Below are 26,898 nucleotides of genomic sequence, written 5' to 3'. Positions count from 1 at the left end.
TCCCCAAAACGAGCAGGTGACGGCAGGGATCCAGGTATCCTGCCTGGCAGAGCACTCCACTGGCTTTTCTGTCTGCTGGGCTGTTCAGTCAAGAATCTCTGTTCTTCAGCCTTCTTCCACTGAGACACCCATCTTTAAATGAGAAATTTCAATTAATGTGTCTCTGGATTATTGTTTCTGTGTATTTTTTTAAAAAAGCTTGTTGTGGGCTTTTTTGTGGTCCTTGTTGGTTTAGGATTTTTTTGTATTTTAAGTACCCTTAATCCATCTTATATTGGCTTCTGTTGCCTTCCCTGACAGAAAAGGTGCCAACAAGATGGTTCATTCTTGACTCAGCCAGCTACACATATTAGCAATTCTCACAGCAGTTGCCAAGTATAACTGTACATCCTCCTCTTTGAGAGTGGCTGTAGTTTTCTTTTTCCATAGCAGTTGACATTAAGTGTCTCCTGTGTTTCCTGCTGCTCCTGTTCACATGTGATAGTGGCTAGTGTCAGCTTCACTATCTCTCCATTTCTTCTTCTTTGTGAGTCTCTTACAACTTATAATTTTCTCTATAAAAAGAATAAAATGAATCTTTATTTTTTTTTATATTTCTGTGCTTAAATTTGATGACACTCATTTTGGTCTTTGGACTTTTGCTTCCAGCTCTGCCACTGATATTGTGGTCTTTTGCACTGGCCACAGGAATGGAGTCTCTGGGTTCCGTTGCAGGAACCTTGTCTGTGGCACAGAGCTATTTATGAAAGGAAAAAAACCTGAATTATGTGTGACTTCAAACACATGGTCATAAAAGGTTTTGATGCTGTCCATTCCCAGATGGACAAACAAACACTATACATAACAGTCATGCGTTTCTGAGAGTTTTCCTATCCTGTGTTAGTACAAAACCAATAGCAAATGACCCCTGTGCAGTTTTCAGAGTTGCAACGTGTCTGTGTCCCTTTCTTCAGGACCACAGAAACTAGAGTGGAAAACTGGGAACTAGAAGTAATCCTCTGTGTTGTAAGACAAACCTCTCTTTCATAAGTGAAAGGGGACAAAAAAATGGATATTGTATGCATTCACCTATGGACAACTATTCAAATAGGTGGGTTCAAAGAAGGGTGCTCAGCATATTAGGAGCACTGGATGTAATTGACATTCAAATGACTTAAAAGTCTGGCTAAGGAGCTCACACCAGTGAAATATCCAGCTGCCCAAGAAAAACTTTTGAGAAATCTAATCAAATCTTTCAGTCTTTCTCAGCCTGTCTCATATTCATATCGAAGTAAGACAAAAGGATGCAAATGCATTAAACAGGAGTCTGACTGTAAGGAATAAGTTGTTATTATTATTTTGATTATTTTCCTTTTTCTTTTCTTTTTTTTTTTACATTTCTGTGTTATTTGTTGGCTCACAGATCTTCCTTTTTCTTTCTCACACTTCACACTTTAGCATGACAGCCTAAAAGCCATTGCTACAATGATTATATTATTAAAACTCGCTCAGCAATGCAGGTGCAGTAAAACAAAAAAATGAAAATGAAACTAACAAAATCCAGAAGAAAAACCCAAAAACATGACAGAGGTGTTTTGCTTCCCAAATTAACATCATACAGTACAGATGTGGAGAAGCAATGAACAGCTATTGCAGCACAGATAATACAGAAAATCTCTTAGAACAATATAAGCAGTACTCCCATACTCAGAATGTGAGAGGTTGGTGGGACTTAATGCCCATCAAATCTTCCTCATTGCCTGGTGTTTCACTACTGGGCTGACCCAGAAAATGCACTCACGAGGTCAAGGGTGAAGGCAAAGCACAGAAGGTTGTAACACATCAAGTTTAAAGAGAGCATTATCAAACCAAGTTGTCATTTTTAACTGCCCTTCAGGGACTATAGTGGAATCTCAGTCCCTTTTTAGTGAATGGAAGCTTTGCCTGCAACATTAAAAACAGAATAAGTACTTTTTACTGTTTGACTTGGCTCTTTTTTTTCTCTATTACTAATATTACTGTTTTAAAGTGTGCCATAGCATACAGGGTTAATGATATAAAATCTCCACATAATGAGATAAAACTGATACTGAAATAGTGTCCCCTTACTGTAGGAGGAATCTGCAATCAGGACTTCCAAGCACATGCAAAAAATAACTCTTGGATCAGCCTTCTTGTCTTCCAGTAGACTTGGCAAGAAAGACAAGCCATATGTGAAGCCAGCCATATATCAGTTATGTGGTCTTAGATATTTGCAATAAAACAAAGGACTTTGCTGTCAGCCCTCTTGATTTCATGAAGCCTTTACAGCTCACAGCAATGTCCTCTATCAAAAGCCACAAAGTTATCCTTAGACATGTGCATTTCTCAGAGCAGATATTCTCTGAAATAGCTATTTATGATTAATTCCATCAGGGAAGGCAGAAGACATGAAAGGACCTAATACAATCAGTTTCAGCCATGCTGAATGCATCTAGATATAACGAGTGTAAAAACAATTAACAAGCAAAGCAGTAATACTGAGGGTCTGGGGGAGAGTGGGGGAATTAAAGTACACATGCACAAGACAGTAAGACCAAGAATAAAATCTTTGTGACAGTGATGTGGATGCCCTGGTAAATTAAGTGGAACTAAGACTTCATCCCTGACTTCCTCCTGGCCATTTATTTAGACATTATTAACTGGCAGTTTCATACAGGGATTGTGTTAGGAGTGGGTTCAAAGAAAGAATTTTATAACAGGGGTTCTTTTCCTAGCTAATTCTGGGTGGACAGCCTGCACACAAGGAACCAAACGGAAGGCTGGGGAATAGTTCAGGGTGAGCCATGAAGTGAGGTCAGGAGCTAATGAACAGCTCACACCCCAGACGTGCAAAACCATGTGGATGTGAATGCCCCTGTGTGTGTGATTACTCACACATGTGGAGTTCAGTGTGTGCTCAAGCTCAGGAAGAGAACTAGTAGTTTTATTTGATGTAGTGGTAGAAGGAGTCAGGGAGGAGATTTTAAAAATGAAATAAGGTGATTATGGTAGTGTTTTTCAGAACTAGCCTTAAAGAAAAGGCTTAAGATAAAGGAATTGTTACAAAAATAATAGAGTTTATTATGCAAAACATTAATGGCTTTGGCAAAACGTTTGCGTGAATTTCAAGATTATAACGATAAATTGTTTTTTACGTGAATATTATTAACTATTACATTATAAAAAAGTAAAACTCAAATGGACAGATTAACATTTCTGTTCACTTTGAATTCCATTTTTATAGTGCACTTTTTGTGCACACCCTGAGTTTTTTTTAATTGTTTGAACTTTCTAGGTCCAAGAAGATGAGGCAGTTCAGTTTACTCCACGATTTGTCTCACTGGAATTAGCAGTTTACAATGTTGTATGTATTGAAGGACTTGCCATGTCATGAAGGTTGTCTATTTTTTTTCCTTTATAAAGCTTAAGAAGGAAAAAAGCCTTAAAACTGACTCCCATCCTAATTTTTTATCTCTATATACGAAATCTTTGAAAATAATCTCTTTAAACAGATTATAGATTCAGATATTGGTGAGATATTTGCTTTACAACAGGTATCTCTTACTCCTGCTCAGTATTATGCTGTTTCTGTGGACTCAGTACAAAAAGCCTTAGGGCTCTTATTCTATAAGAATAAGACACTGCTATAGCTAAGTTTAAAATTTATATCTTTAGACAGGGCAACAAATTCTATTATACAAATATTTGAAGCTATCATAAGGAGAGGAATACTATAAATTAGTCCTTCACTCAGAAGTTGCACTTGCAGATCTTTTCAGTTAATTTTCATTATTTTACCACCAGGGAACAGTTTCAAGGAATTATTATACTAACTATAATATTAAAAATGAACCCTGGAAGCCCACCCCCAACACAATAAATAACATTTAACATTCATTGTTGTAGAAATATGTAACAGGCAAGATGAGAGAGATTTTCTTTTTTCCCTTCTCATGAAGGTATAAAAATATTAGCAAATGTTCAGCTCTCCACAACTCATAATATTATGGGTCAGATCCAAACAGAGTGGGGAGGTCAGTGCTCCATCATCACAGCTTTAAATCATTATGGGCTGTAGGGCATAATAGCCTGTGAGAAGGCTTGGTTAAAAGATGGGAAGGAAACCTGAGAAAGGTTAATTATGGCACACACACCACTTGACAGTTCCTTTTCAATCTGATTCAGCTCAGCTGTGAATGCTGCTTCTTCCTCAGCACAAAGATCCTGCTTGCTGCCACACCACTGTCCCTCATCCCAAGGCTAGGACATGGTTTGCCCACAAGAACACATCCCAAATCCAAGCTGAGCATGTTTTCCAAAGGGTGCACCTCTTTTGCTGGGGATCTGGTCCTTAGAGTTTCCTGCCTGAAACCTTAACACCCAGAAACTTGTTTTGACACTTTGGTTGCATTTGTTAGGAAGCCCAAGGATTTTTCTTGCTGAGGAGGAGGAGGAGGAGAGGTAGGATAGAGGAAGAGGCAAAACAAAAAAATAAAAACTTAAGCCTAAGTTTTAACTAAGTTTTTTAACTAAGACTAATTGGCTGAAAGGATGTGAGCAATTCCGATCCACTTAATTGAATGTGGGCTCAAATTAAAAAGAGTAATTGCCTTCAAAACTTTGCATTGCAGATCACTGGCCTTTTTTAAAACATCAAATGAAATCCTTCAAGCACATGTGTCAGTGGTGTTGCTTTCAGAATCTCAACTGCATTATATTGAGGGTTTTATTTGCAAGATTAATATTTTTGAAAAATGTTGCCTGATTTGGGCTGGAAATTTCAAATCAAGGCCATGCCTTCTAACTACTGGCAGCTTTCCAAACATTTTCTGATCAGAAGATCTGGAAATAGTACTTTATTTTTTGATGTAAAAATAACTAGGTTTTGTACTTGAAGCCAAGGCTGTATATTTTTACGCAAATTTTCCACTGATTTTGAGAAGAGCTTTAGTTGAGCAAAGCCATACCTGTATTAAACATGAATATCTAAGGAATAGACAGTCAAGGAATTCTCCCATGAAAATAAAAAGCTCAGTTATGAGGCTTTCTTTAATGAAATTCTTGAATTAGATTTTTTTGTCTACACACTGACATTGTCATTTATTTTTATATCAAAGCAGCATCCACAACTTCTAACCTTCATTGTGCTATGCACAAAAATACAGAACAAAGGAATTGTCCTACCTCTCAAAATACTTCGCTGCAAGAGCAACAAAGACCCTTTGTTTGCTATTTAGGCGAGATTGGTGGACATCATCTCTGGGCAGAAACTCTGAGAATCAGCCTTCTCTATTCTTTTCCAAACATGTATAGGCATATTTTCACGTGAGTCTGCTACAGCAGAGAGACTCTTAAAGAAAAGAATCAAGCAGAGCAAAAGGAAAATATTACTTCATATTAATAACAAATGGAGTGCACAATGCATTCCACATACAAAGGTTACCCATTTGAGGAGCTGGAAGCCAAGGGCATTTTAAAACTAAAAGAGCCCTTAAATAAACATATTGGTTTAAGTACAAGGCAAATATTCTTAGCTCAGCAGGTAGTTGGTATCTAAATCACATTCAGACTTCACATAAATACACATGTCAAAGCATTTATCTAGTAATAAAAAAACGACTCTTAAGGAATGCAGTTCAGATAGGGAAGTGTCAGTTATTTTGCACATTTCCTATTTCCAGCTCATTAGTTTCAGCTTTTGACAGGGGTGGAGCTGAAAGAAATCCTGTAGAGGTTTTTCTCTCCTCCCAATTTCACATGAATAAACAGAGGGAGGGAGTCCCCTGCCTGTCTGCCAGGCTCTTATCTATCATATTTAGATGCTAGATGCTGTCAGATTTTAGATATTGATGCCTCTAGGTATTGCCAGTTACTGGGAAATTAAACCTGGAATAGAAGGTAGTCCTTTCCTTTCCCAATCTGGCTTTGCTTTAGGAGTAGGTTTGGACACCCTTCAAAAATGTTGATGTCCAGTCAAAGGTGACAGGATTTTATTTCTGTCATTCTTACTTGCACCTGATTTTCTGTTTCCTCACTCTGTCCTTGGTATCTCAGCAGCACTCCATCTGCATATTTTCTTTCACCTACATTTGTACATTCCTCTCAAATCCAGATCCTCCCACTCCAGAAGTGGTAGGTGTAGATTTACGTTGCTGATTTTTGTTTAAACTCTCCTCATGTAAGATACCTCTTTGAGTATTAGAAATTCTTAGAAATTCAGTGTTCATTATCAGACACATTTTTCCTTAATTTCCTCCAAAAATTTATTTCAGGAAATGAAGATGTTCCTCTAAGGACAAGAGGCAGTGAATATAGGAGATATTTCTATACAATTCCAATTCTTGGAAAATGTCTCTATGATCACCAACAATCAGGTCAGCAATGACCACCCTTGTGCTAGATGTGACACCTCTGGCAGCTGACAAAGACACACTCTTCCCTCCCAGAGATAAAGCACACCCAACCATCAGGAACTGTAAAATGGAAGTATTTGTACAGCCAGGTACCGTGTTTCAGCTGATAACTTCCATCTGATGGAGGAAACTCCTTAAGATGATCTGACTGCCATTACCCCAGCATACAGTCTAAACACTTTGGTGTAGTCTTTAAGTGATGTAGCTTAATAGCATACCCACCCAGTTCATTCCTTCTTTCCTAATCTCACCTGCATAAATTCTGTTCCAATTAATTTTTAGTAGAATCCTTTAAAATAACCCCTAAAACTAAAACAAATGTGTGTGCATATTTGTGTGCATGTCCTCGTGTGGATATTTATGTGTAGGCATTTGTGTGTTTGGTTTAGAGAGGGTAAAGACAAGGGTCTCTTTGAATCTGAGAGATCTCAAATGTTACTTTACACATGTGGGAACATCCATACATCTGGATCATCCTTTGGAAAAAAATTGATGCAGATCTTGAGGTGCTTTTACTGCACTACACAGGAAATACTGCAGAAAAAGGACTTACATTTGAGGGTCAGCTGGAGGGAGCTTTAGTTTGGTTCCCACCCCCTTCCAGACTTGTTCACGTAACTCTGTTCCTAAAGTTTGCATGTTTCTGAAAAGAAGGAAATTTATGACTTCTTTTAAAACCATTTACCACATAAGGATATAGGTGTAACAAATAAAATTTGTCACTAATTTTTAGGATGAGAGTTCAGTCTGCAGAAGTTTTAAACAGCAGCAACAAAGGTCACAGCCTGCATAATTTTTCTTTCAGGCTTAAATCCCAAATTTGTTGTGTGGCACCATCATAAAGGGCTGTAACTTCCTCCCAGTTTTTTGAGCAGTTACTAAGTATGGCAGCTCTCCAGATCTGAAGATGCTCTAAGACTTTTCTCTTTCACACACCCAGGAGATCAGCAGTCTGCCCATTGTCGCTGATGAGGCATTTTAGAGTGCAAGAATGCAGAAATAGATCCAAAAGTAGATCTATTCTTAAGAAAGAAAAGTTTTGGTGATGTAAACTCTTTTCTTTAGAGTAAAGATAGACAGAAGCTCAGCAGTCACACAAGATTATCATTAGAGACTTTTCACAAGGTAATGAAGTGATAGGACAACAGGAAATGTCTTTGAGCCGAAAGAGGGTAGATTTAGGTTAGATATAGGAAAGAAATCCCTCACTTTGAGAGTGGTGAGGCACCAGCACAAGTTTCCCAAGAAGCTGTGAATGTCCCATCCCTGGAAGTGTTGAAGGCCAGCAAGTGGGACTTTGAGCAACTCGGGCTAGTGGAAGGTGTCCCTGTCTGTCCCATGGGGATTGGAATGAGATTAAAAATACTAAAAGTTGGATACATAATTTTTTTTGTGCCCTCCCTGTTTTGAGTCTTCCACTGCACTGCTCAGATTGGGAAACTAACAGTAGCTAATAGGAGAGTAAGTCATCCACACATGGCTAAGATTTAGTTTAGAGCCCATGAGATGGCAAGATGAGACATGTCTCTTAGGTGTTTGCACAGTGAGTTGGATGGACATGCTGACCTAACAGTAGCAGAAATATACTCCTGCCACTGCTGATCATTTTTCACACTTTCCCAGTTGGTTATTTGACATGCAGCTGGAAAGAATTATTGTTTTTCTCTGTTTTTTTTTCCCTTCTCTGTTAGCCAAAATAGTGAAACCATGGCATCAGTGTTGTTTGAAAATATATTTATGTTTGTTTTCCCTATAAAAAGAGATAATAATGTTATGTTCCAATAATATTAAGTTGCAATGTTATTTGCAAGATTGCAGAGCTTTTAATTTTCTGATTATTTCCACAGTGGGAGTTTCAGCTCAATTTCAACCAAGACACTTCTATCTGTTTCAGTTATTTTTTTATTACAGCTAGAAGCAACAATAATTGCCTTTAGTGTATGAAAACATGACTGAGGAGACAATTGTTGTCCCTAAAGAGTAAAATCATCAGCATACATTTTTGATGTAAAATTTTTGTAAATTAATTGCAAGATCCTATAAATATTATATTTACAAAAATTGTGTTGTATGCTGTCTTCAAAGAAACAATCTTTTTTATTTTCTTTTTTTTTTTTTTTTTTTTTTTTTAACTATGCTTCATACACACTGCATTTCCTGAGGCAGAAAACAAAAACATGGAACAAAAATATTAGCCTTCTACTTTTGTAATTTTACATTCTACTACTTTTCTTTTCCAACTCTAGGTTTGGGGATTTTTTAATATAATTCTGGAAGTATACAAGAAAAAAAAAATCAGTAACACTCACTGTAATCAAGCCCCATTTTCAGTCTTTTACTAGTCAAATGATTAAAAAAAACCCTATAAATATATATCTCAAGTGTTAATACAGTGGATTTACGTATAATTTGGCCATAAATTAAGAAAAAAAATCAAAATATTGAACATTTTGTTGAAATTTTTTTCCACAATTTCTATTAAAAATGATAACATTAAATATTTTAGATTTTCTCTAATGAAAAAAAAAACAGCTTGAAGTATTCCAATCCAGTTATATCTTGGAAAAATTTTCTATCAAGACTTCTAACAGAATTATCCTCTACAACCACTCCATAGAGGAACCTGACAGACTGTCCAAGAACAGGATCTGCAGTTGTTAAAAGCCTCTGAAATAACTTGGGTTGATGCCAACATTAATAATGGCACTACTCTTTTTTTTTTCCATTTTCCCTGTTAGAAAATTAAATAAGTCAGCTTTTTGCTGTGGGAAAAACAAAACAAAACAAAACAAAACAAAAACCAAAGAAACAACCAAACAAACGAGCAAAACCCCAAACAAACAGAAACAACTGGATTTTGGGTTTAATCAGACCAGCATCTTTTCAGTTGTGTTAGCTCTCAGTGTGGTGTATCCTGTGTAACCCAGATGTACAGAAATTCCATATGATTGATGAGTACACAGGACAGCACTCAAAGCACACATATTATGTCCTTTCCCTGTCGCTGCATTTGAATGCAGAATAAAAAGAATATTTTGAATAAATAAGCTCAGAGGCTGTTTTGAAGGAGATGGGTAGTGTTACAACTAACATCAAGAAGAGTGATTAATTCCAATAGATATTTCAGCACATTAATTCCAGTCAGAATTGTGGTATTTGCTTTTGAGCAGGCACTACATTACACTTATATCAAATAGTGCTAGTAAATTTGCTGCTAGAAAAAAAAATAGAAAATGTAGGAAAATTCATTATTTGGAAACCATACTTTCATAAGAAAATCTGATCTCCAGAGATGACTAGGGATCAGACTGCACAAACTACCAGAAATATCTGAGGACAGAATTTCATATGTCTTTGACAACTTCAGAGCAGGTCAGCCTGTGATTATTTACTTATTTGTTTATTTTTGAAGCCACAGTAGCAGAAAGTGTTTTTCTGAGCTAGTGATAGCAACACATTTTCTCACATACCACTGGAGACTGGTGTGATACAAGGACTCCAGCTCACCTGCCAGTACTGGAGGGAAGGTGGGTGTCCTCTGGGGCACGGAAATTCATCTCCAAGTAATACAAGTGAGTAACAGTCCTCTTCCCTTACCAAATACCATTGCAAGCAAGCTCTCAACATATTTACCAACACTATGGGATTAACCAATAATATGCTGATTAGCCAATAAGTATTGAATTATCTTTTGCTTCAGAAAAGGATCATTTTATACGACTTGGAAAACACTGCTGGCTTCCAATCTCATCCACTATAAACAAAGTACAGTACTTCAGTGCCAATAAACCCTGTATAGAATTTTAGCCCAAGAAGTAGCTCAAATCTATATAATCTATATCTATATCTATGTCGAGATATATATAGATAGATAGATAGTACATATAGATATATAGATATGAAAGTAGCTAGGAATAGAAATAGTGGTTGAACTTTAAGTGATTGTGCATCATCTGTCTGCATTCGTATTTCAGCATTTAAACATGTTTCACCACCAGGAATATGAAAGGGTTAAACAGCTGCAGATTTCCTGTGCTAGATAACTTAATGAAAAACATTCAGGGTGCTTTTTAAGAACAACGAACTCATGGATGGCAGTTTTTAGTATTTTTTTCTTCTCCTTCTTCTTTTTTTTTTTTTTCACAAGGAAGATGTAGGCAAGACAGACTTTGCTGTAATTCTTCCTAATTGCTCTAATGTGTTTAATTTTATTTTAGTGTTCTCAGTTTATAAAAACAGTTAGCATCAGTTTGTTTTCATTTTTAATAGAGATAAACTCATTCTTTTCCTCCTGAAAAACTTCACAATATGGTTGGAAATGTCAGCAATAATTAGACAAAATGCTTGTGAAAACATAAAATAGAAATAATACATCTTTTTATAATGGAATCAGTTTGTCTGATTATCTCAAAAAATGTACATTTCCAACTGCCCAGGAGGGTCATTAGAGCTTATGAAAATCAAACTCTCTTTTTTCTGCTTCATACATCATGGACAACAATATTGTCTCCAGGATCATTATATATTGCCTGGCTTCATAAATATACGTTAGACTTTCTTGAGCTACAGTGAACCTGGAGCATGAAATGCATTCAAAAATAGAAACAACAGGGGGAAAGAAAGACAAAATAATGTTATTAACTAAATAACCGTTACATAGAAATTATAAAAGGAAAGATAACTTCACTGAACATAGTACTCAAGGGACCTTGGTTCAATTCTGTCCTCAGTCACAGATTTTCAGTATAACCTCAGGAAAGTCATTTCTACCCTATGCACAATGAGGGCCATTTGTCCTTTAAAGAAATGGTTGTGACAGCACTCCCTTCTGAGCTCCTGTCAAGGTGTGAAGCCTAATTCAGAAGTTTTTGTTATTCCTTTGAGATACACTCAGAGAATAGACAAGAGTATCACTTTACCTTTTTTTCTCATTTGTAGAAATGGAGCTAATATTCCCCTACTCTCACTGGAGATCTTATGGATGCAATTCATTAGTGTGTAAGAGGCATTCAGATATCATGATGACACAGGTCGTTTAGTGAGTAAATATCTGAATGGAGTAGGAGGAATAAAGGTACAGTTATCACTTTACATCAAAAATAGTTTAGTATGAAAAACAATGGAAGTCTGGTAAGTTTATCATAAGATCAATTATTATCCTGCACTCCAGGAAGCTGGAAAGCTATTTCAGAGATAACTTTTACACCTGTGTAGTTTGTTTTCTTGTAAGGTGTTGCAATACATTTGTTCTGCCCTGTAGTTTAAGCACCTTGCTTTTTCTCAATGATCATGGGTTTTCAGTCTTCATTGATACTCTCCGGTAGTCTAATGTCTTATATTTTGGTGACCAAAACTGCACACAATATTCAAGGTGAAGCCACAAATATATTTACATTTAGGTTCTTTCCTTTCTCATATAGTTTTTCTCCAGCGGAAATTGCTGAGGACTTCTTTTAGCCCAGTAATTCTTAGATAGTAACACAGCTCCATCAGGGTCATATGTCCAAATTTTATTTCACCTCTATGCTCATATATTTCCTGCCCAAAGAAATGAAGTTTAATTGTCAGAATAAGCACAGATTTTGCAGATTGGAACCGCAGAGGAGTCACAATTCTCTCTCTTGTTTCTCCTACAAAACAGCACAGCAAAGCCCAAGGAAAAAAAAACCAGACTGAGACCCGAAGGTTCTGTAAAAAACATTTGCAGATTCATCATTGAAATAAAGATTTGATAAATAATCAATCAACAGCTCAAATTCATCAGAAACAAAAGGCCAAATTTGGGCCAAGACACAGATCCACACATGAGGCTTCCATATGGTAAATAGCCAATGTTTGCAGATGCACACAAGAACAAACGTTGGAAGAAATATCAGCAGGGAGGGCTGGCCAGTTGTCGTCAGTCTCTGGGACAGACTGAAACAATAACAAATGACACAGAGAGATGGGAGATGAATTTTCACTTTGTGTTGGTAGCACAGTGCAAAAGACATGTTGCAAACTCCTGAGAAGCTGATTGTCCTCAGGCCCCTTCTGAAATCTATGACTGTCAGGACACCTCGGTCAGTGTTCTCTGCCATACAGACCAACCTGTCTCAGCTCACCAGTCTGCTTCTCTGAATCTCTGTTTTTTGAGAGGGTGAACCTCAAGAAGCTCAACTGTGATATTTTCTCATCAGCCTAATTTTTCTGTGTCATTTACTTGCTTCTGATATCTTCCCGCTTGTGTTATTTGCTTGTTGAAACTTCTCTATTGATGGAGTTCAATAAATGGTGTTTGCCATCAGAGCAATTTGGTTCTAGTTTTAATTATAGCAACAAGCTGCTTCTTTAAAACATGTTATGGGTGTTTCATTATTTTAAATTGTTATCTGCCTTAATAATTACAGAAACAGTTGATCTTTTCTGAGAAGCCAGCAGCCGCAAATTCTCCCCTTTTCAAATGTCTCATTTTAATAGGTGAAACATCAGGTAAAAATCAAATCAAGTTGTAATATAATACTCCAGGAGAAAAACATGTAAGTTACAACACATTGCCTCCAGATTCCATAGGGTTACACTATTCAGAGGTACTGAACCATATCCCTTAGTATAGATCATAACAAGCCTTATGCTGTGCAGCTCAATTGTGAACACAAAGCCCCTAAATAAATCACACAGCAATAGCAACATTACTAATAGGACTATCAGAATCAAAGGAAGCAGAGTGATGCATCTGAGAAGAGCCTATATTATTATTCTGCATGGTTTGTTTATCGTATTGTTGGAGAGACTGCTTCTCCCTCCTTCTTTCCCTAGTTCCTCCAGATTAAGAATGGGAATGAAAAGGGCAGCAGAACTCCAGGAACAGCCTGTACACTGTAGTCCTACAATCATAAGTGGTGGTCTGGTACTCTCTGGAAGGCATTTCACTAAACTAACTCAGTCTTCATCTTTATTCTGACACAATCCAACATTTGAACTCCTTTCAGTTTTCTGCTGTCATGTATTTCTAGCCCCTGTTCACAGCGATCCCTGAATAGAACACAGCACAGCACACAGAGCAGTTACCAAGACTGCTAACATACACAGCATCATACTTTTGGCCATATTTCCTCAAAGACCTCTGCCTGTTTTAAGCAGTGATGGAAAATTACTCGTATTTATAAAATGCACAGAAGTGAGTTTCCAATAGGGGTTAAGACTCTTTTTCCCCACTAGAACAGATGTTAAGAATCAAAAAGGAAAATTTTATGTTGGTGGTGTCAAATATTCTATCAGCAATGAGAAGTTCCTTAGTGTTTCTATAACATTTAAAATTAGTTTGAAGAAAACATTAGAATTTTATTTATCTCTTGATTTATTTCTTTATTTCCAAATAGTTCTCTAAGGATGGGAGGTAAGTTGTATGACCTTGTGGATCTCTTCTGACCTAAATCACTGACATTGTGTCAAATCCTTTCCACTATAAGGCAGAGACACACTTATCTTATTTAAGCATGGAGAGAACTTTTTTTAAACATGTAGTTACCTCTTTGGAGTGATGAGGACTTAGCTCAATATAATTTGGAAGATACTCAAATTCTCAAATAAAGTATTGACTGCAGATTAAAACTTTTTTTTAAAGTGATACAAATAAAGCTAGATAATACTGAGATACTTTTTAATAGGAGCTTTAAAAATCCCTTATTTGATTACATCTATCAAATAAGACAGGGAAAAAAAAAAGAAAGAAAAAAGAAGAAAGAAAAAGAAAATAAATACCTTAAAAGAAGAATGAGAGGGGAAAAAAAAAGGAAGAAAAAAACCCCTACGAATCTGCAAAACCTAGAGCTCAGCCAATCAATTCAACATTCTCTCCCAGGAACCAATGTACCAAGAACAGTATAAATCAGGAGTTCATAATAAAAGACTAATGCTTCTTTCCCAAAAAAAAAAAAAAAAAAAAAAAAAAAAAAAAAAAAAAAAAAAAAAAATCAATAGCACTCCCAAACATGTTTTAACCAATAAAGTAAGATTTTGCAATTATGAAACATTTAAGCTAATGCTGAGATCAACCAGATACAACTGTGGTTTTCTGCTCTCCTCTTTCATTTTCCCTTTCTTACATGTCCCTCCCACTTTGCATCAGACCAATTAATATCTTTCCTTCTCTAAAAGCTCTCCAGATAATTCACAGAAGCATTTGTCTGTGTGGCCTAGAATTAAACAGAAACTATTAAACAGTCAATTCCTATCTCTTCTGTAGAATTAATGTCAAGTTAACTCCTACCATTCCTTGCTGGTCTGTGGTATGTAAATGAGGTATCTTAAAGAATTTGTAAGGTATTTCTCTCCTACCCTCAGCACAATCTCACAATTTAATCCAGGATGCAGTAAGTCTGTTTTAGTTACAATACAGGAAGTCTTCTTTGATTGCTAATTTTAGCCTTAGTAATCTATGTACAAACCATATGGAAAATGCAACACTCTTCATATTACAGGAGCTGAGTCGAAGTATTGTTAGTTTTGATACATGCACCACATTTTATGATTTGCTTTTAAAAACATGCATGAAAGAGACCTAAGGAAAAGTTGGCTATGGGAAGGAGGAGGAGAGGATCAAACTGTGTGACTGAAGCTTATGAGCATACTTTGGAGTAATTTCATATTCCATCCTGTCAATTTTACTAGAACAATGTCCTCTTATTCTTGGAGGTCTAAGCACATGAGCACTGAGCACTCACTCACCTCTCTAAGTAACCGTGTTCAGGGTCTCATTATATTCCATTATGATGATTAATAGCCTCCAATGCATTTGTACAAAAGCAGTCCAATGTATTGGGAACACTTTGGTCATCGTCGGCACACGGCTCATCTCCTGTGGTCACATTAATGACATGACTCCAGCTACCATGCAAAATTGCAGTGCTGGATCAGTGCAAGTGTCATCAGATCCCCGTTCATCTCAGGGACTTCATTTTCTTCCTAAAACACGGGGGTGGCATCAGAAATGAGCCTTTTGACATTGTTTTATCAGACATAATCAACCTGCTAAGGGGCCAGATGTGTTGCCCCTCCTGAAGTGGCCACCAAGGTGTGACCACAGAGACGTACATGGCAACTGCAGCCACACTTCAGAAACAAGATGCTTCAGCAGGGAAAAGATGGGACAATGTTTAACTCTACTCTGGTCTGACCAGATTTTAAAGGACGAGGAGATGCCAGAAGCTATGTACACAGTGCTTGTACAGTATCTATGCTCTAACCCTAATATGGCTTCTCTTTTCCATCCCACTGCACTAGGCTTTATACAACCCCCTTCTATAAAAATGTATGGATTTCTGCTCTCTATCAGGCAATTGAATTAATAAACCTGCTGAGTGCAGAAGACCATAATTTCCTCTTCATGGGCTATACTCTGATTCAGGAGCTTCCTCTGGAAAAGGCTAAAGCATTTTCTACTTCTCTTCCCAAGACATAGCCAACACCTCTGTGGCCCATGGTGACCGTGCAGCATAGTGCAGTGCAGGCAGGAGTGAAGAGTGGAAGAAGGAAGATTCCTTCCAACTCAGTCACTTCTCAGATGCTGTGTGTATGATAAAAAGTCATCTTTTACCACCCTGCTGCTTTAGCAGAAGAAAATCTGATGCCTTTGTGCACAAGTAGTCTTTATAAAACAAGAAGGCAGGATGTAACTGTCCAAATAATCTGCTGATTTGGAAGATACCAACCTCCATTGGACAACTTGAAGAAATATACAGCTCTTCCATTACAGAATCACAGAATCAATTTGGCTGGAAAAGACTTCTGAGATCATTGAGTCCAACCCTTGATTGAACACTGCCATGTGAACAAGACCATGGCACTAAGCATCATGTCTGCATTTTTCTTAAACACCTCCAGGAGCAGTGACTCCACCACCTTCCTATGCAGTCCATTCCAATGTTTAAACACTCTTCTGTGAAGATATTCCTCCTAATGTCCAGCCTGGATCTCCCCTGGAGCAGCTTGAGGCCATTTCGTCTCATCCTGTTGGTTGTTGCCTGGGAGAAGAGACCAACCTCCAGCTGGGTAGAATTGCTTTCAGGCAGTTGTAGAGAATGATAAGGTCACCTCTGAGACTTCCCCTGGATAACACCTCCAGCTGCCTCAGCTGTTCCTCTTATGACTTACCTTCTTGATGATTCACCAGCTTTGTTGCCCTTCTCTGGACTCCCTCCAGCACCTCAAAGTCCTTCCTCAGCTGAGGGGCCCAGACCTGGGCCTAATTTGTTATCAAAGTCTTACTTGTGACAGAATCAAAAATTATCATCGTTATTCCACAGACAGTGAATCGAGACAGGAAAATAGAGAAACTTGATAGAGGCCCAAGAGGACATTACAGTCAGAGCTCAGATGAGAAGGATTCTCTTTTTTTGGTACATAGCTTATTCCAAGCTTTTGTGCACTCATTATGCACTCCCTGAAATCACTGAGCTGCAGGCAGCCAGATTGCAGGAAAGCAACCATGCATTCAAGCCTATGGAGACAAGTTAGTGCCTCTCAAAAGCCATACTTTGCTGCAGAGAGCACAGAGAGCCAGCAGCAGGCATGGCGTCTTTTACTCTGGTAATAAATGAGCAGAACAAGGCATGTAGAAGTTATCTGTTAGCACTGACAATTGTTAGAGACCATTTAACAGTCTGTAATATATATAAAATTATTGTCATCATATGTGTTTATATTTAGGTTAAACAGCTATATTGTTTTTATAAGAGAAAACTGTTTCTGGAAACAATAGGCCAAATTGCTTTTCCTTGCTAAGAACAATGATGCAACGCTGCCAGTACCAACAGTTATTATTACAGAATCAGCTAACTGAAAACACAAGGTCTTTAACAACTTGTATCTTACAAAGCACTCCAAGGCTTGCCGATGCTGTTTTGCATTGTTTGCTAGTCAAGATGGGTAAAAGCAGTTTGTATTTTGCATCTGCTCATTACTGCAGTTTTCCCTGTGTATGTTTCCTCCTGTTTTCATTTCTCTTTCATGAGGGCAAGTATACAGAGCCCCAGTTCTTGTGAATTTTTCACTATCAGAACTAGCTGATGAAATCGGAGTCAGATGAACAGAGTGAGGGTAATCCTTCTGGGATGTACAAGGGGTCCAAAGTAAAAAAGGGAACTGAGATGGAAAATATACCCCTGTTAACAGAAATAAACAGGTCTTCCCAAAAATTTGGAGATTACTCATCAGGATCACTGCAGCAATCATATACATAGACATAAACAGTGTCTTGGGCCATCCCTTTAAAAAATATTAAATGTACAACTGTAGCACAGTTTCCAACAGATCTGCATATCTGAGATGCTTTTTGATAGCTAACATTACTATGATCACAATCAATTCATATATGCTGAAAGTAGGTCTACAAAATAGAGCTGGACAAAGGAGCCTTTCCATTTGCTACTTGGATGCAGTTGAAAACTAAGTCTTCACCTTTTCACCATAGCTGACAGGTTAGAAATTCACCAGATGTGGACAAGATGCAGCATACTGAGAGCATAAATTGATTTTATATTTAGGTTTAAAATGGATCTCATTGTCACAGAAATGTTAACCCCTCAACAGAAAAATCCATTGGATTTTGCAAATGCAAATTTAAACTCCCATGCTTGGTACAATAATGAAATATACAGCATTCCTTGTTGTCCTTACCTTTGAACTGCAGGTAACTATACAGCAGTGTTACAGGACAAAGATACACTTGTGAAATATTCACAAGATGATGTCTTTGCAGCCCCGTGGGACCTGTGAAGAGCTCTTTTTTTCCCCACATCTCTCTCTCAGACTTTAAATAATGAGGAGCAGAAAAGGTATGAGACAACATGTCTGTGTGTCTCCTTTGAAATGTTTTCTTACATTACCTTGTTATCTGTGCTCAAGAGCAGCAGGTATTCCAGCAGTTCAGAGCGTATCCACAGCAAAAACACCCAGCAAAACAGAGTGCCAGTAGACACAGCTTTCAGTTCCAGGTCCAGTCAGCAAAACACAAACCAGATACATGAAGGGAGTGGTGGCACAGCTGAATGGGGGGATGTGTGTGTGAAGGGGCGGGAAGACAGCATTTTGCCAAGACAGTTAGTTAAGAAAATAGATATTTATTATCCATCCTGAAAAAACCCCTCTCTTTCCTAATCTGAGCTCACAAAATGCCCTTCCACAGAAAGTCATCCAACTTCCTTAGTATTACAGGCTGGATCAAATCCTGACCACCCCAGAAAGATAAAAGGTCTGGTCACTGCTCTGCTGACAAGGATTTGGATAATTCTTTTCAATTTAGCCCTCGCTGGTAACTGCTGAGAAACACTGATACAGGTAGGGATTTGGTGGTTTTACTATAGTCCTGTATTGCGCGTCAGGAAAGACCACTTTGAACCTGTTGTGAGGTATGAGCTGAGTATGAGGGATTTCACTTGTTTCCACACATCTGAGTCAGTCTTGAGTATGTAAAAGACTACAGTCAAGAATTTTTATCAAATGAATCCACCCTGGCATCCGTGAATGCAAGTATAGTCCTTTTCCAGAAGAGGCGTCGCTTTTTTAATTTCCATTTCTCTAAGGCTTCTAACTAATTTTTATCCCCTCTGCATTTCAAAGGTGTTTATATAACAGGTACTTTCCCATACTGGCCTTAAAAGCCCTTATTCTCTTTCTTTCATTATTTCAACAGACTAGCATTCATTGCAACACAGGTGACGGTAAATCAAATCAAGTTGAAATGTGGGCCTGACTCATTTTCAGACGATATATGATTTGTTTGCATTACATTATCTTGGAAACCCATAAGCAATATGCACTAACTACATGCCCGCACATGGCAAGAAGATAAATGCTCTTAGTCAGTAATATAAAGTCTAAATAAAATTACAATCAGGTTTGGATATTAGGATAGCTTTGCAACACCCTTGGGGCATTGCTCTTATCATTAGCATTATTTGCATTAGAGTAGTGTCCAGAGATCCTGCCTGTGATCAGTTTCAAATTGTGCTAGGCTCTGGAAAACGTGGGAAGAGACAAAAGTTTTGAATGCTAAATAGATAATTACAGGCAAAGAGTGGGAGAAATAAAGGATTGTTATCATCACTACGTAGAGCTCTGAGGTGTGGAGATTAAATTTTTGTTATAGCCTAAGCACAGGCGCAAAGCAACGTTGGAGTCCAAGTTCACCTTGCATCCAAAGAGTTTGCACATAAGCCCATGTTTAGGTTCCCTCTGGATTTATGGGAGTGCTGATAACAGTAGGAAAGATAGCTTGAGCTTGCCTTTCCCCAGCTACATTCCAACCTGCAACACAGGCAGCTGGGAACAAGGTTGGCTTGGCCTCTTTGGCCTGAGGCAACCTCCACATATGCTGTCGTGCTGTCCTGTGACACTTTCCCAGTGCTGATCCAGCAAGTTTCCCCAAGTCCTTCCCATACAGGATTATAGCCCTGCAGTGTAGGATGGATGGGCAGGTGAGCACAGGAATGGGAAGCTCAAACACCTGAATGACTGCTTAGACAACATGGGGGCGTTTTTTGGTTGGTTAGTTTGTTTGTTTATTTATTTGGGGGGCTGGTTTCTTGTGGGGTTTTATGTGGGTTTAGTTTTTCTCTCAGCTCTGGAAAGACTCTATGTCTTCCTTAAGGTCACCAGAAAGTCAGAGTGCAGCTAAAAACCATACCTCTGACTCCAGCATCCAAAAGTTCACCATTCATCTCTGAAGATCTACAAGAAATATAGAAGTAACCTAGTAAAAAAATAGGACAAGTAGTGGAAGGACTCTATTGACCTCCAAGAAAGTTTCTTTTCAAGTAACATTTCAAGGTGTCCTCCTTGCATGCTTACAAAATTTTTACAACGATTACACAAACACCCATCAGTGCTGGGCTGATGAAAGAGGGGGTGGATGTTTATGTGCTGCTGTTTCACCCCTTGTTGGCAGGGATAAGAAAATTACAAAGTGATAAGAAGAGATGCAAGTGGGAGGAGCAGACATGAGTGCTTGATTATGTACTTAATTAAGCAATGCTGGCCACATCAAATTGTAATGAAGTGTGTGTCTATCTACAGAATGTTTTTAGTCCCAGGCTACCTGGCTACCTGCCTCTGAATGGACAGTGAGGAAGATATTTTCAAACACAGAAATGTTGGCTAGCTGGGAGAACTGGATGTTACCTATTTTTGCCTTTGAAGACTTTATATGATCAGTTTAGATCACAATCTCACCAAGTGATCCAGTCACTCACAGAAATAATTGGGCTTAGATAAAGAAACAGCAGGCAGGACTAAGGCTTGTAGACCTAGACCTAAAATAAAACTCCTGGCACTCCAAGAAAGCAAGTTATTTCAACCTGTTTCAGTGCTCTAACAAGAATGTCAACAATTTTTTTCTTAAACATAGTAGGAACTTTATTATTTTTCAAAAACAATATTATTGTTTTTCTATAACTTCTATTGTTCTGCAATTCTAGAGGTTCATGTCTAATCCCATATGCAACATGTTTATTAGATGTAATATTTTATCTCTTGGATTCAGTGTCTGACACTATCATTTTGTTCTCATTTCAATAAAAGTGCTTTTCTTCTCCTCATTCCGTCAAAATCTAATGGTTTTCTTTATCACAGTAGAAAGTTAGAAAGATTCCTTCCTACAAGACGAAAACGGACCATATGTGTCTTCATCGTAATTCAATTTGTAATATAGACCAAACAAAGTGACTTCATAGTACTAGAAAGTGCCAGAATTGAGCTGGGATTTTTTCATTGTTTATTGCTTGTTTTTAATGTATGGGCATGAGGCCTCAGTAAAGCTACAGCTCATTGGCTTCATTACCTGTGGCCTTGTGAACACAGAAGAAAACAATACCAAATACTCCTGTGATTTCTGGTTTTCTTTGAGAACTCACTATAGTGTGCTTTAATCAAGAGGAAATACATAGGAATTATTCCAACTTTCAGCTGACAAAATCACAGTATTAATTGTTTCATGAGAACTCTACAGATGAAAATTCCACATGGATTTTCCTGGCTTTTGAAAATTTTTTAAAAATTGGTATAGTCTATACAAAACTAGACCATAAAATTTAAAAGAGCTAGTAAAGTAATTTATTGGGCCTGTGAAATCCTCTAGGAAATACAGGTGTTTTCATATAATTTTAACTATTGTATAATATTTAAGACACTGAAGGCACGTGAAAACTTGGTATCCAGACCCAGAAAAGGTTCCCACTAGAAATGTGTTCCTTGCATACCTTCCCCTGGAACAAAGGACTTCTTTACCTTTATCATATCTGTGTATCTTTTTTGCTGAATGGTCAGTCAAGCACCGTTGTTAAATATAGAGGCTGGAAAACCGTAAGTTTCTTTCAATACTCATTTTCCACAGCTTGTCAACATCTGCATAACTCACTGGTTAAGCTGCTTTACATGCAATCCACCCACAGGTTACAATTTATAGGTAAGGGACAGGAATTCACTTTGAAATCACTGGGCAGCTGAGCCCACATACATTACTGAGGTGACAGGTAACACACAATGATGAACCTTCTGTCAGTCACAGAGGGGTCACACTGGTATCAATTACCAACATGTCTTTCTTCCATCTTTAAAAAAAAAAAAGGAAATTAAAAAAATTCTATGTTTTTTTTTCTTCTTGTGGAAAATGGAAACAGGGTGGGTGCTGTTCACTAGTGTCAAGTGGCTGAAGATTTAGGGCCCCAGAGCTCGGGAGGTCTCCTTTAACTGTGCTGGCTGTACTCTCTGCAACAACATAAATTGTTGCCTGAACTAAGCCCTTCATAAGCTATTCCAGGAGCAAGGATGACAGCCACATTAACGTGAGCTGTACTGGAAACAAAATCTCCAGCCCAGTGTCAGGAAAGCCAAAATAAGAGCATGACATTCTCCTGTTTCATACCAATTTTTTTCCCATTATGAAACCTGTAAAACAGGTCTAGTTTTAAAATTATCACATTAAAAGACTGAAAGAGTTTTAGTTTTGTTAAAGACGTGCTTGAGTCTCACATGCAAGAAAGAGTAAGTTATAACATGAATAAAAAGAAATATCTGCGTTTGCTAAAAGTTCACCTACAATTCTACAATGTAACTTTAGCATTATCATGAACAGATCAGAATACCAAATCTAAGATCAGTACTCTCATCTCATTATGCTGCCTTTGTCTACTGTGTTAAGGAAATGCCAGAGCTCATCAGATAACAACAGAATATTAATATTGCAGAGGTTAAAGAATCATGCTCTCTTGTAGTTATCTCAGAGTCTTTGGGCTAGTTGCAGTAAAATCTTGTTTCAAGGTCCTTAGAGGTTAATAAGATCAGTGCTCTCCAGTCTTTCTGTGAGACAGAAGAATATTCCTATATTCTTCCATTTTCCCAACCTACTGAGGTACTTGAATGTTCTATGTATTTTCTCTGCACAGACAAAGACTGGTTTTTCTAAACAAGGTAGTTTGGATGACATTTTTTTTTGTGTCAAAATGAAGTCCTTCTTCCACTAAAAAAAACCCGCCCTCAGACAAAACAAAAATTCAGCCCTAGCATAAAGCAGTGTTAATACACATGAAATAAATTGATTTTGCCAAGGCTAAATTTTTCTAGTGGAACCTATACTTGAGAACATTCAAGTGCTCTCTTGAGTTATCTCATTGTATCAGTGTTTGCAGGACAGTACCTTGAATTTGTTTCTATCATACAAAGTCAATATATAAGGAGACAGGATTTAATTGAAACAACTCTGAGAAGTCTTTAAAAAATCCTGTATTTTTTTCCAGAAAAAAATCTTTTTATAAAAGAAGAATCAAAGAATATAAGGAACCTTTAGGAGAGATTCTGATATGAAATACAACTATAGTCTGCAATAAATGTGATCGCAGTCTATAATAAATGCTTCTTTTATTTTTGTATGTAAAGTTTTTAGATGTGGAAGGATTCGCTCATTAAAAATATTTTTTTTAATCTTTGCATATTGGATTTTAGAAATCCATTCACACTATGGGTTTGATGAAGACAAGCCATAAGTTTATGCAAAGTCTTTAGCTGCAGAAGACCCTGACCTTACAGAGGATCAACTCTTCCAGAGTGTTATTACCAAATTAATACAGTTGCTTAAATAATGTAGTGCATATTAACACAAACTGTGGAGATCTGCCTGGAGTTCTTAGCCTTCTCTCTATGCCCCCACTTCTCCTTTAATATATATGCACTGTCTTACTTTTCCTTTACTTTTCAACACAACAGGGATTGAATCCAAAGTTTCCACATATAGAAGTCTGAGGCTCAGATTCTTTCCATTTAACTTGAGGTACTAAACCGAGAAGTATTTACATTAATATTGAAAACACTGTATGAAAACAGGACTATTCATGCCTTTGTACCTATAGTCAGCCTTTCTTTCTTTCTCTTTCTCTTTCGTTTCTTTTCTTTTCTTTTCTTTTCTTTTCTTTTCAAATGGGAGGGGTTTAGAAATTCTAAGTGAATGAATATGTCTTTTGGAGGACTGGTGGAACTGGTTTTAAATACCATCATACTTTAACTTCTGCAAGGGTTTTTTTGCCCTGTAACTATTTATTAGGAATATCAGTATACAGAGACAGGGAATCATCTTGGATGCTCATTCAAGGACACCAATACAAGTGTCTTTTATCCTTTCCTGCACCAAGTACTATGTTGCCTTAAAAGTTATCTTTTAGCTTCATGTAGTGGGAAGTCCTGGTAGTAAAGTTACTGCAGGTTTTCACTGCCAGGAATGAGTGGTTGAGGGAATGAAAAATTCACCCTAATAGGCTATAGAAAATAACAATAAATAGATTGTCCACATCCCCATTTCAGTGGTCCTTCCCTGTGTCTTAGAGTTTTCCTTTCCTGTGGGAAGGTGACTGCAGCGCCCTCATCATACACAAGGGTGAAAGACAAGGGTGCACACACGGGCTTAACTGTCAATACCAGTTACAGTGATGCACATCAGGAAGAACACCATTAAAGTCAGAGGAGTATAGAGGTACAACACTGGGGAGAACAAGCCTGTAGTTAGAGTTTAGTAGGTAGGACTGCAGGAATTAATCCTGTTTTCAGACATGTCCGTCATGTGACAATAAAAATTACATTTAGAAAAATGAAATATTCCCTCTCCTTTGTTAATTGCTGAGAAAATGTAACTCAAGAAAAAAAGCTTTAAGCTTTTATTTTAAGTTCAGTGTCCAGTCCTATGTTGCAGATTTTACCATGATTACATGTGAATAAAGTCCATCATATAATTTAAATTTAGCTTTATTAAACTGATTCTCTCCCCCATCTCAGCATCCATTAAATGATTGTTCTTCTCCTCCTCCTCCTCAGTTCCCCTAAAGATGCTATTCATTAAAATGTAGAGAATAAAATCTCTATATGTGCATTTTTGCTTATTAGCTGTGCTGGCTGCCTCATCATTTGCCAAAATCATATTTCTTGAACAAGGAGGGCAGAAACAATGTGAAATCAATCTTTTTTGCTTGGCCAGATAAACATAAGACACAGTGAGGGAAAGAAAGACACAGAGAGAGATAGATAGGGAGAAAGAAAATAAAGCAAGAAAACAGCAACACCATCCCAGTGGTGATGGATAACTGAAGTGAATGTGTCAGGATGGTATTATGTAAATTACCAAAGCAGCTGAGCAGTGCACTGATGATTACAGAGGATGTGAACAATGTTGTGGTCCCCAGGTGCCACCATGCCTTGTTATTTTTTCTTCCCTCCAACTACCCTTGGGGTAGATTCTTCCTGACCTGAGTCCTTGAAAAAAATCATCCAAGAAATACGTTCCTAAAAAAAAAAAAAAGGTTAGAGGACATCTATGACATTTCTCTAAAGAAATAAGTGCACCCCGTGTGTTGCCAGTTTAACATTCTAAAAAGTGCTTTTTCCTTACACTTCTAAAGGATTTGACTTATCAAACACCTTGATTACAGTATAGACTCAAGGTCAAAATAATTTTAAACCAAAAAAGGAAACTGAAGGATGAGGGATATCCATTCAACACGCATTAAACTATATTTTAAAGTTACTCTGTATTACTAGGAAAAAACTTTTTTCCATCTCATTAAGCATCTGGTGTATCTGTGTTTGAATTTGCAGGTTAATGTTTGTGTCTAAGGTTTCTGGTGACTATGCGTTTTGTTTCTCCTTTTGGGGACTGTTGGATTTAAATAAATGTTGAGCAAGATTGCAAAGCAATAATTTGCTAATTATTTGAAATTGTTTCTTCTTTAAGCTGAATGTGGGCCCAAAACCCAAAGTCCCATAGTCCACTGATAAGCTCATAAATTATTGAGACAAACATCCCTACCCTCTGCAGTCTTCTCAGGATTGTAACTTAGGAAATAACGAACCTCCATTGGTTTAGGTCATGCAAACCCCCTTGTGAACATATCAAGGATTTCACCCAAATGCTTCCTTGCAAACTGAAATAAAGCCTTAGAAAAATATAGAAAATTATTCAGAAAGATTCTTATGGTCCTTAAATTATTTTGACCATGTCTCTTTTCACAAATAGATGAAATGATATTTTCTTATTAGCAACATGCATAGAACAAATTTTTACTTGATTGAGGTTGATCTATATTGATTACACAAAGTGTCCATTACAATAATCAAAGTTTCACGGAAGTCAGGAAAACCTAAGCTAGCTACTCCTGCAGAAGGAGAGTTTCCAAATGCAGAGGAATCCTGTTGCAGCAGCCTGGGATTCTTCAATTTGCAGATCAATTTAGATGGCAAAAATTGTTTCATCTCTTCTTGAAATTTTGCAGAGCCATGGAGCCCTGTTAGATATTTATTTCTGCACAGTATCTTTTGTATCAGGACCAGTCTCACGTCTGAGTTCACTGGACTCTGCAATACCAACAATAAATAAGACTCATTAGCCATAATGCCTTCAATAAGAGTTTCTTGGAGTAAGTAATGCAGTGTCTGCACAGTAGCACACTTTCCAGCTGTGCTCTGGGCAGCCTCATGGGACTAACAGGGTAACTTGGTAACTGACACTTGTACAGGTTTAAATTTGAAATTGCATTTAATTTGTATATCATTATGTAATCGAGGACTTAAACTTTTAAGGCAAAAATATAGCAGTAAATGGGCATCCTACAAAAAATATTTGCAATACAATAATTAATTTAATGGGATTCATGTCTCTGGAGACTAGTACAAGGCCTTTTTGTGGCAGATTGCATTTGCTCTCCTTACATGCATTCTCAAGGGGGTACTCAGTGGGTGAAGACACATGTGAGCTGAGAGATGGGCATAAACATTCCCTTCTGGAGAGAAAATTTTCTTTCATGGGACAGGGACGGCATTAGCAAATATATAGTCTCTCTTGGGTTCAATGGCTCTTGAAATGCTTTCCAAGGTGGAATTTATCAGTAAGGTCAGTATGATTTCTTGGAGATTCCTCCTTGACTCCTTTATTTGGACCCTTTGTAGCTGTCACTGAATATGTTCTTTTGTT

The sequence above is a fragment of the Zosterops lateralis genome, assembly GCF_965231275.1.
Source record: "Zosterops lateralis genome assembly, chromosome: 6".
Classification (NCBI taxonomy): domain Eukaryota; kingdom Metazoa; phylum Chordata; class Aves; order Passeriformes; family Zosteropidae; genus Zosterops; species Zosterops lateralis.
The sequence above is the reverse complement of the archived record's forward strand: the minus strand, read 5'-3'. Positions refer to the sequence as shown.